General features: G+C 37.3%; 1 pseudogene across 1 annotated transcript; it reads left to right on the top strand.

Annotated features, from left to right (window-relative positions):
• The first annotated feature begins 5,888 nt into the window (after nucleotides 1-5,888).
• LOC125219159 (uncharacterized) lies at nucleotides 5,889-10,681 on the top strand (annotated as a pseudogene). Its single transcript, XR_016135585.1, has 10 exons — nucleotides 5,889-6,454; nucleotides 6,661-6,751; nucleotides 6,853-6,958; nucleotides 7,469-7,753; nucleotides 7,835-8,035; nucleotides 8,892-8,999; nucleotides 9,148-9,283; nucleotides 9,428-9,679; nucleotides 9,927-10,247; nucleotides 10,327-10,681. The product of XR_016135585.1 is annotated as an uncharacterized LOC125219159 (transcript).
• The last annotated feature ends 1,683 nt before the right edge of the window (nucleotides 10,682-12,364 follow it).

Below are 12,364 nucleotides of genomic sequence, written 5' to 3'. Positions count from 1 at the left end.
TATTTCGCTTTGGTTCGAGTTTGCTTCATTCTGCCTAGGAAAATTAGATCTAGTTGTTGCTTTTAATTTCTAAGTGTTTTCTTGTCTGGAGTTGTCGATTTGAAGTTGCAGCTATGTTTAGTCAAATTTACGTGCATGAGTTTCTGTTCTTTGCCGTGATCACCACCTTGCATGTCAGTCAGTAGAAGTAAATTTCTGTTTCATCGTTTGTTTCAAGTTTGAGCATTTTAATCCATGGATCTTGAGTTTGAGGTTATGAATCTGAAGTTCAGTTATGGTGTTTGTGTTTATCTGAATTTTGTTAATGCTTGCTGAAGAAGAAAACGTCAAAATCAACTTTAGTTTGGACCACTTTACTTTTAAGTTACTTTTGCTTTTGTTCCCTACTTTTCAGTTGTACTGTCCAGACCTGTCAGAGAGCCACCCAGCCACCAGATATACCTTGTTGTCTAATTTTCCCTTTTTAGTAACTGTCTACTTTCCATATGCCTCTGAGACACCTTGTCCCCTATTTTCACGAACACCACCACATGCCTGTTATTTTCACGCCTACTAGTCAGTAGAGTACCACCTTTATTTCTCGCCTAGGTAAAATCTCAACCCAAGCGTGGTAGCTAACCAAAACACCCAGGAAAGTCACCGCAGTTATCAAAACGTGTCCATCCTCGTGGGATTTGACCCTTACCTCCATTATACTAATCAGTAGAAGTGGGTTGAGGAAACTTGTTTGAAGCCAGGTCCCGGTTGTCGTACCAACGACTCAGCTGGGTCGGGAATCTCTTCCTGATCAGTTGGATACACTCCAAATTACATACAAAAACCCGAGGGATATACCTGAATAGAGACCTTCACACCTATTGATTGATCTTTCATTGACAGGATTTTAAAAGATTTACTTTGGTTGCACACCATGACAAGTCCAATATCAAATCAAGACAAATATTATTGGATTGCCCTTCTCTTTGGCCGGTTCCGATCAGTTCAATAAAAGAAACAGAGACTACAAGGAGCATCTCTACACATTCTTTAATTTCTTCTACCTCTTGGTCACTGTTAGAGAAAATCGTGGCATTTGTGACTTTAATGTACATTCATATCAAACATGTTATGAGAAAGGAGTAAAAGGATATAAGTTCTGGTGCACTAAAAAATGGCAACAACAAAATATTGATAAGCAGAGATGTAATTTTCAAAGAGAATAAATGTCATATCTCACTTAGAAATCTGTTGATACACATATTGAGGTGGAGCTGATTGATAATGTAAGTGATAGCCATGTTCGAGCAGAATCAGCTGAAACTCAACAAATTGAGCAAAAAGATGGCCAAAAAGGAACTTAGATTGGGGTTGCTGACCAAATGTGGCTAGGAACAGGCTCAGAAGACAAACCAGATTGCCCTCTAGGTTCAGTGACTATGATATGCTATATTATTCTCTAAGCATTGCTGAAGAAATAGAGTATCATGAACCATCATCTTATAAGGAAGCAATTAGGAGTCCAAAAAAGGACAAGTAGATGAATGCTATGCACGAGGAGACTGACTCACTGTATAAGAATAAGACTTGAGTGTTGGTTCTGAGACCATCGAGTCAAAGGGTTGTGGGTGTAAGTGGATTTTTAAGATGAAATTAGAAAATTTCCAGAATGATAGAGTCAGATTCAAAGCAAGACTAGTTTCAAAAGGGTACACTGAAAAGGAAAGAATTGACTACAATGAGCTCTTTCCCCTAGTGGTCAAGCATAGCTCAATAAGAATCCTTTTGGCAATTGTGGTCCAAAGAGATTGGGAGTTGCACCAACTGGATGTTAAGATTGCTTTCGCCATGGAAACCTTGAAGAAACCATATACATAGAACAACCCGAGGGCTTTATAAATGCAGAAGATGAGAGGAAAGTATGCTTGTTGAAAAAGAGCCTATAGCAAAGCTCATGATATCCCAGATTTGATGAATACATGCAAACTATTGGTTTTGATAAGTCAAGCTATGGCAATTGCGTGTACATCAAGAGAGATAACAACAGAAAAGTCTTAGGTTACCTATATTATATGTAGATGAAATGTTTGTAGTAGCATCAAGCAAAAAAGAAGTCTAGAAAATAAAAGATAGTTGCAATAAGAAGTAAATGATCTTGGAGTTGTTGAACGAATTTTGGGAATTTAGAGGAATAGAAAGAATAAGAGAATGTGACTCACTCAAAATAACTACATAGTAAAGGTGCTAAGGAAATATCAGATGGATTCATCTAGGCTAGTGACCATGCCACTAGCTCAGCAATTCAAATTGAATAAGGACCAAGAATTGACGCCAGAACTCAGAAGATGAATAAGATTCTGACTATGCAGTAAGTTGTGGCATAAGAAAGTCACAATCTGACTATGTCTATAGCCTCTATGATTCGTCGGTCTGTTGGATGTCTTGCCTACAGTCAGTAGTTGCTCTCTCACGTACCCACAGAGATTGAGTATATTACTCTAGCAGAAGAATTTTAAGGGGAGTTTCTGGCTCAAGGGGATATTGGCTGCTTTTGGATTGGTGCAAGAGGTTGTGGAGTCTGGTGTGACAGCAGTAGTGCCATATGCTTGAGTAAGTATCAGACATTCATGAGTGGAGCATGCATGTAGGTGTTATACTACATTTCATTAAGAGATGAAAGCAGTAAAGGGATTGTTAAGATCACCATAATCTCAGCTGATGATAATACATCAAATATGTTAACTAAAGTTGTTCCCAGATCCAAGCTAAATCATTGTTTGGAGCTATTGAACTTGAAGCAGCATTGAGAAATGGTGGTTGGAAGGATGATCAAGACTTATTCATTAGATCCAAGGTGGATATTTGTAGGGATTATGGATACAAATAAACAAGTAATAAAGAAGAAGGACCAACTTGCAATTACCTTAACAAGAAGGACCAACTTGGAATGAGGTGAGCTCGGATGAAGACGTACACCCATAGACTGAGAGTTGTGTATGGATATATTTCAAGTGATCAAATTGTAAGTTAGTTAGACATACACACTATCAACGTGAGGCTTATTTCCCATTCTAAGCTAATGTAATTTTGACCGATAGAGAAGAGTGAAGAGGCTTGAGTGTTTATCTTGTTCTTGATTTTTATGGTACATTGTAACGTGAGTGAATATAGTTGGATGGCCTTCTTTGTGGATATAGGTTTCTATAATGAACCACGTAAATCTCTTTGCCATTTACGTGCTACAATTCTAATTTCTAAGTGTTGAATATATCGACTAGGATCTACAGGCATTGACTTGGCCGACTCCATTGTCTTTGTTCTGTGCCTAGTTTTGTAGTCTTTGAGAGATGTACGAGACAAATTATCAATATCTTTATTTAATAGAAAAATCTATACGAAATAAAGCAAGAATGAAAAAATAATTTATTAAATTAACTTTATATAGAAAATGTTATACTCCCACCGTCCCATGTTACTTGCGGCTTTTCTTTTCGGCACGAGATTTGAGAAAGTTGTGTTTAATGAGTTGAATAATGTTATAACGTAGATGATAGAATAAAGTAACAGAGAGAGTAAGGAGGTGTTTGGTTTGGAAAATAGGAGTATTAAATGCCCAAAAACAAAACCTTTTCTCATGTTTGGTTTGTCAAATGCCCTTTCAAGAGGGCCTGCAAAAATGCTAAAGGCCCGCCTCATTTGTGCCCATTTCATTAGTTAAGGTATTTCCCCACTTTTGAAAGATACATTTTCTGGCTCGGAGTGTTCACTTTATTGAAAATCTGAAATAACCAAAATGTCCCCATCTTCTTCATTCACTTAAATTTCACGTCCAATTTTTCCAATTTCACGTTGCTGTCTGCTCTCGTTTTCTCTCCGCATTAAATACCCATGATGACCAAGGTAAGCTTCCACCTGCGAATTTGAATCCTAATTTCGTGCGTGAAGCCCAAAACTTTTCTTGCGGTTTTCGATTCAACAGTTTTAGATTTGTAACGATAATCTGTGTGTCGTCTATTCAGCTCTCATAATTGACTATTTATAGCATTGTGCTGCATATTCCAGCTGAATATTGTGGTTAAAACTATTCCAGATTCATATTTAGGGTGATAAATTAAGGAATAATCGACGAAACTGGAACAAACTACAGTTATGGATGGATGAACACAATAATTGCAAAGTAAAAGGAAGAATAAAGTAGATGTGATTAGATGTTTTGTTTTTAGCCAAAAAGAGAAACGACTCAAGTAACTTGAGACATTCCAAAATAAAATACGACTTAAGTAACTTGGGACGGATGTAGTATGAGAGATTTCGGAAAAAGGATCTTAATTCGCAAGCCTTTCGAAATTTAGGATTAAATTCGCTAACCTTTCGAAATATGAGATTGTGACATGCAAATTTTTTGAAATAAGGAATTTTTGATTTTCTTTTATCTATTTTTCTTCTTTTTTCTTATTATTAATATTTATAAATAGACTAAATTACTCCTAATATTTTACTCCAATTTTATTTTGGATTTCTGTACACCACTACACCTCCATTTCTCCATTTTGCATCAGATTGCAGAACTCAGCAACTCCAATTATGTTTTAGCAAAATCAGGCCATTCATAACATCTTGAAAAATAGGAACTGAACTAGGCAAATCACAAATCCAATTAGAGATTCAGTATAACCCCACGTTCACACAATCTTTCATCACATTCCACATTCAACCAACAAAGGAGAAGAAGCGGCGATGGCAACAACTCGAGAGAAATTGATGGGACTGTTGTGGGAGGAACTAGCGGCGAGAAGCACGCACAGCAGTAGGCTGGCGACGACTGGGCAGATTCGGCAAGAGCCTTGATTGCGAATTGAGACCCTTTTTCTGAAATCTTTAAAATTACTATAATTAATTAAATTAAATTTTAATATAAATAATATAACTATTCATTTTAAAATAAGTCAAAATCCGGTAAACACTTTAAATAAAAAACACCATACTTTATTAAAAAATCTTAATTGCCTAAATTTATTTTATTTTGGGCCAGAATAAATGGGCCTATTATACCTCACTTTTTCTTTTTTCTGGCTAAAGAATCATCATTTTACATAGGGATGTCAATCGGGCCAGCCCATCAGGTTTCGGGCCAACCTTACGGGTTGCAGGTCAATCGGGTGCGGGCTTGCCGGGTTGTGATTTCTTTCGGGTTGTAAAAGTTCGGCCCTAACCCTAAAAGCTCGGATTTCGGGCTAGCCCGACGGGTTAATCGGGTTGCTACCGATAAGGTTAAGGCTCGAACAATCCAATAAATCATGATGAAAATTAGTTATATTTATAAAATATAAAATATTTAATTATGATAAATTTGATATATATGCTTAAACTCAATCATAAAATACTAATATTGTGATATTTCGTGAAATTTTAATGCATGTTAAAAATTCAAATATTCTTTTAGTGAGATTAATCTATTTAATAATTATTATATTAATAAAAATTCAACATATAATTTATATATTTACCATAAAATTGAAAGTTCTCTTTTTTAGTTATCTATGTCATAAAATTAGTCAACGAAGTGTCGAATTAGGAGTAAAAAATTGAAAAATATAAATTTTACCGGGTTATCGGGCCAGCCCATCGGGTTTTCGGGTCTGGCCCTAACGGGTTGCGGGTTAATCGGGTGCGGGCTTATCGGGTTTTATTTTTATCGGGCTAGAAATTTCCCACCCTAACCCTATAAATTTAGCGGCTATTCGGGTCAGCCCACGGATTGCGGGCTACATTGACATCCCTAATTTTACATGACCCGGAATATCTAAAATAAAAATATAAATAAAAATTAATTTATATAATAGCTTAAATAAAATTAATAATTGTCCAATCCAAAAGAATTAGAAGCCGGGCCCACCTCGACCAAGGCAGCGCGGGCGGTGGAGCTTTTGCCTATAAATTTCTTCGAACTCAAATTTACCGGCGAAATTCCAAATTGAATTCACCATACTCTGACAATATGGAAGATGAAGCTGATATATACGAAGGAGTGAGAGCTCAATTCCCTTTGAGTTTCGGTAAGCAATCCAAATCTCAAACCCCTCTCGAACTCATCCACAACACCACGCGTCGGGCCTCATCCACCTCCGCCAATGATACACCGTCTGCTTCCAACAAAATTGATGCCTTCCCCTCGCTGTCCACCTCCTCTCAGGACTGGATAAACTCTTTCAGAAACTCAAACCCTAGAAATTCAAATAGGGGTTGGCTGCATTGATTGGACCTCCAAAGCCTCCTGCGGTTTTGGATGAGGAAGATGAGGACGAGGACTCTCGAATTGGGCCACCTAGGCCGCCTCCAGGCGCTACAGATTCTGACGAAGATGAAGATGAAGATGCTGATGAAGAAGATGAAGATCCTGGTTATCGAGTTCCATTGAGCAATGAAATTGTCTTGAAGGGGCATACAAAGGTGAAACATTTAGCTGATCTGTTCTCTTAGGTTTTACTACTTACTATTTTTCATATGCTTTACATTTTCAGTTTTATTTTTAATGTGCAATAGCAGCTGGCGTTTTTGGATTTCTTTTACCACAGTTATGTTGAAAGCTTCCCTCATGATCTTGCTATGTCTTGAATTCATCAAAGTGAGATACAAATGCATGAATTGTGTCTCTTGTATAAGCTCTGGTTTTTGAGGTTTAAGGGAGAGCAAGGTTTGGTTATTGGTTCTCAGATTTTGAAAAAGGGATTAATGTGATATACTACATGCGTATAAGGTGCCTTAGCTCAGGAAAGTAAGCTTATAAGTCTATTGTTGAAGTGAAATCCACAAGACTCCCTCTGGTTGATTTAATTTCTTTGTCAAACTCGTCTTGTTCAAACTTTGTCTGTGCAGGCTGAGTGAAATTCCTATGACATTTGGGTGCTCCAATGATGCGAGGATACAAATCCTAGTGTCTTCAATAAGGGAAATATTTGAACTTTTTTCTAGGAGAAGCATGGTATTCTTGACCTTTTCTGTTTGAGTTTGATCTATCTTATAGTTGACTAGAGTGTAGTGCTGGAAAAAGGCGCTTCCTTTCTGTGCCTGCTGTTCTCCTTGCAGTAGAGTATCTTCACTAGGATAAGTTCTCATGGTACCATAATAGGTCTTACTATGAAGTTTCTCGATCCCCAACCATCTTTTATATCCCTAGAGTGCTTGTGTATTGGTCACAATGTCATCTTATTTTGGGATTGTATATGTTGTCATGAAGTCCTAACAGATCGATTTTCATCAGAACGTGGAGACTGGAGTTATGGTATTCTAATGTTTGCAGTAGTGGATTAGGTCATTAGGATAAACATCAAAGTTGAATAAGCAGTCCTATCAAGCATTTCCAAGTCACCTTCCTTGAAATATACTGCAGATATTCTTCATAATTAACCATACGGCACTTGTATCCTTGATTAAATTGCATTATCTTCCTTTCAAAGTTTTCACACGCACACTGAATTGAGAAAAAAGATAGAATTTGGTAGAGTACATTCCTTTCTTATTCAACAATTTTTGGACATTGGGATGCCTTTCTGTACTGTTGAATCTCATGTTAGCACTCGCAGTGGATCACACGGGATCTCGAGTTCTGTCTGGCAGCTACGACTATACTGTTCGCATGTATGATTTTCAAGGCATGAATTCCCATCTTCAGTCATTTAGACAGCTTGAACCATTTGAAGGTCATCAAATTCGTGGGTTGAGCTGGAGTCCTACAGCAGATCGATTTATGTGTGTCACTGGATCGGCCCAGGCTAAGGTGATTCTCAATGACCATTAACACTTTGTTTAGGTTATTTCATGTCCTGATCGAACTGATGTTCTTCCTGCTCTGATGCAGATCTATGACCGTGATGGAGTTACATTGGGTGAGTTTGTCAAGGGAGACATGTATATTCGTGATCTTAAGAATACTAAAGGCCACATATCTGGGTTGACATGTGGAGAATGGCACCCTAAGGACAAGCAGACTATCCTAACATCATCTGAGGATGGTTCACTGCGAATATGGGATGTAAATGACTTCAAAAGTCAAAAGCAGGTAAGTGTTTTAAGTTTTTAGTTGCTCACTCATTTGCTGTAGAACTTTGACTAGCACCTGAGGGGTTGATTAGAAGAATTGAGTGCAATATACATAAAAAGGATATAAAATCATGCTAGATACTTTCAGACATCACAATTCTTCAAACCTTTAGAAAATCAAGACATGAATGGATTAAAGACACACACATCAAAAAACTGACCATGTATATATTGTGTGCATACAAATAACACAAAGATATGCCCATGTATGTGGTAAACCTTATACATTATGCAGCCGCATCATTCCACCATCTATTCCCAGGAAAATTTCACTCTCATCATGGTTTGTTTTGATTACTAGTGAAGTACTAGACAAAAGAAGACATTCATAGGCTTATAGTATATGTAAGCACACCATCTGAAAATTGTTTTCTGGTTTTTCAGGAATTACTACATTAATGTTATTTGATGGGCTTCTTATTTTACGATTTCCCCACTTCTACAGTGGGTAGAGAGAGGCAGGAAAAAGGACCACCATTGAGTTATAAGTTAAGATAGATGTGCTATACTTTTTAAAGTTACTGGAAGCGCACTTACTCATAGAAAGACAGTAGCGGTTTCTTGATACTGTAATTATCTCAAATTTGATGATACTCAGTAGTTTCAAAAGAATATAGTAGTTCTTAATACTTGTACTTTAATGTGCTGTTACATGGTTCATGGTTTCTTCATTCAGTCACTAAGTCTTTGTTTAGATGTTACTCTTTTCCTAATGTGAACAATGTTTGGTGGCTTGGTAGAAAACCACCATCCACAATTTCTATAGATGTACTTTATTTAATTCTCTTTGGTCTTTATTGCCTCTTAATTATCAGGTTAACAAGCCCAAGCTTTCTAGGCCTGGACGTATTCCTGTAACAACATGTGCCTGGGATCGTGAAGGCAAAAGAATTGCAGGTGGTATTGGTGATGGTTCCTTGCAGGTTGGTCTTGATTGATGAGCTGAGGCAGATATTAAGATTATTGATCATCTTGTTTGTCTTCATGCAGCTGTAATTATGCTATGAGAAAGCCTCTGGCTTTTCATAATTACTTTGAAACAATAATTAATTTTGTTGCATCCTCTTACAGATATGGAACATAAAATCTGGATGGGTAAGCAGGCCAGACATACATGTTGGAGATTGCCACACAGATGATATTACATCCCTCAAGTTTTCAAGATGGATTAATACTCTTGTCAAGAAGCTTTGATGGTACACTCAAGGTATTCCAGAGATGTTATGAGGAAACCTACTTTTTTCTTTAGTTTTCGTTTTTAATCTTCGTAGGAGTTGATGAAGAAGTATATCTGATGAAGCCTGTTATTTTGAAGGTTAACCAAATATACTAATATCCATGCCTGTTCTAGGTATGGGATTTACGACAAATGAAGAAGGCTCTTCATGTATTTGATGATCTTCCGAACAATTATGCTCAGACGAATGTTACATTCAGCCCCGACGAAGAACTCTTCCTGACAGGAACATCGGTTGAAAAGAATAACACAACTGGGGGTCTGCTATGTTTTTACGACAGAGCAAAAATGGAACTGGTTTCAAGAGTCGGAATATCTCCAACATATAGTGTCGTTCAGTGTGCATGGCATCCAAGGATAAACCAGGTAATCCAATTATACTTTATAGTGCTTGACTGCTTCACTGCAGTCTGCAGCAACTATGTCACCATGCCTTATCGTATCGATAATTCGATACTAAGATTTGAGAATCCAAAAACTTCAGACATCGCATCAGTTACAGAAAATCCAATTGCTGGATTCGTGCCTTACTGTTATTTTTCTTCTCATCCTGCACTTTTAGTCTGTATGCACTAATCCATCCATATTAAACCTTGGATCTCAAACTCTGCAGATCTTTGCAACAGTAGGGGACAGGCACGAAGGAGGAACTCATATACTATATGATCCAACCATCAGCGAGAGGGGTGCACTTGTATGCGTTGCACGTGCACCACGGAAGAAGTCTCTGGATGATTTTCAGGCACAGCCTGTAATTCACAATCCGCATGCTCTGCCACTATTCAGAGATCAGCCGAGCCGACAACGTCAGCGCGAGAAGACACTGAAGGACCCACTCAAGGCCCACAAACCGGAGCTACCCATGACGGGGCCAGGCCATGGCGGAAGAGTTGGTTCAACAACGGGAAGTCTGCTAACGCAGTACCTTCTTAAGGTAATGTTGCTTTACTCTCATACTCAAACGAAATCGGCTCTGAGAGACAAGTGGTCACATGTTTCACATTCTGTTGCAGCAAGGGGGTATGATTAAGGAAACATGGATGGATGAAGATCCCAGAGAAGCAATCCTCAAATATGCCGACGTTGCTGTCAAAGATCCTAAATATATCGCCCCGGCATACGCGCAGACGCAGCCTGCAACAGTCTTTGCCAAGTCGGATTCAGAGGATGACGAGAAATAACTTGTAATGATGGCTATTACTGGTGATGTTCTATTGTAGATGTTATCACCCATGTATCTGATTTGTAGCATCAAGAAAATGGTTCATTTAGGGATATCCAAATGATGAATACATTCTGTATTAACAATAAGGTGTAGGTTCAAAACAAAAAGCGAAAAAATTATAAAGCAAATGAATAATCATTCTCTCATGACATCCCTCAAATTTTCTTTCCTTTTAGAGGGTTTAGACTATATTTGTGATTGGAAAAGTAAAGAGATCTAAAGAGATGGGTCTTCTTCTGGAAGAAGTGAACAAGTCTTGGTCTTCTTTCCCATTTTCCCCTTTACTCACATTTCTCTTCATAATGTCCAACTAGCCATGATTCGATGATCCTACATTCTAAAGAGTATGTTTAGTGCCATAATTAGAATGGTATTCTTACAGTAGTTGTAGTATTACAGACAATTATTACATTTTGTTGTGTTCATAAAATATACTCCCTCCATCCCACAAAGTTTGTCTCAGTTTGACCTGGTGTGGACTTTAAGAAATTATTTGACTTTGTATTAAATGGAAGTATGTGGTGGAATAAGGATCCCACATCAAGGAGATTGATGGGTGTGTTTTAATGTCTATTTTTGGAAAGATTTCAATTGGGACAAACTTTGTTGGACGGACGAAAATGGTAAAATGGGACAAATTTTATAGGACGGAGGGAGTACTACGTAGTATAATGTTCTAAAATTACATACTCCCTCCGTCCCATAAAAGTTGAGACAAAACTTTTGGGCACGGAGGTTAAGAATTTATATTAAATAAATAGGAGAGATGAAAAAAGTAGGAAAGATAAGAGAGAGTAAAGTAAACGATGGAATTAAAAAAGAATGACTAGATGTTTTGTCTTTTCTTCAAAAGGGAAATGGACTAAAAAGGACGGACTAAAAAGGAATACGACTCAACTTTTATGGGACGGAGGGAGTATAATTTTTACATTCTAAAATCAATTAAAAAACGAAAAATTAGTACAAAGATAAGCTTCTTGTCTAAATTAAATAGAGTTATCAAAAATGGTTCGTTATGGAACTCAGATTGTTTCAACGTAGTTTTGTAGCAAACGTGCTTTCAGTCAGACATAGTCGTTTCTAGAGTTAGTTTCATAGAGACGAATTGGATAAACTAATCATAGTGTTCTTTATTCCATTTTAGTGAATTTATCGTTCCCAATCAACTTTACTGGTAATTCCATGCCTACTTGGCTACTGCCATTATGTTTAGGCCATCTTGCACCGTATCTCTTAACCATCTTTTCTCAACACAGTCTCATACTCCCTCCGTCCCAAGAAGCTTTCTTGGGCGGCACGGGATTTTATGCAACTTTATTTTGTGTGTTGAGAGGAGAGAGTAAAGTAAGAGAGAATAAAGTAGAGATAAAGGTGTTTCCATATTAAGTAATGAGTCATCTTTGTTGAGACAAACTAAAAAGGAAAATGAGACATCTTCAATGGGACGGAGGAAATACTTATTTAAGAGACAACGTATCTTAAACAACTCTTTTTTTAACTATATATGAGTTCCACTAATTTATTTCTTTTTTATTTTATTTTTTCAAATTATTTAATTAATTTACATTAAACATTATATTAAAATTTTAAAAATGGCATTTTACTAAAAAATTATTAGGGGGTGGCGTGCGGAATCGGTAAACACCTCTCACCGCGCGATGCTCGACGGGAAGAGACACCTGCAACAGTGAGATGAAACCGAGACGGCGAAGAGCACGCACGGATGCTCTTAATGTTAGAGTTTGTATACTAGAAATCACGTTTCGAGTGATTGAATACTGTAAAACTCTTATTTTGTTTTCCAATGAATAAAACAGATTAATTTT

The sequence above is a fragment of the Salvia hispanica genome, chromosome 2 (genome assembly GCF_029641045.1).
Source record: "Salvia hispanica isolate PSC_SH4W2 chromosome 2, Shi_PSC_v1, whole genome shotgun sequence".
In the NCBI taxonomy this organism is placed as follows: Eukaryota; Viridiplantae; Streptophyta; class Magnoliopsida; order Lamiales; family Lamiaceae; genus Salvia; species Salvia hispanica.
The sequence above is the reverse complement of the archived record's forward strand: the minus strand, read 5'-3'. Positions and strand labels throughout refer to the sequence as shown.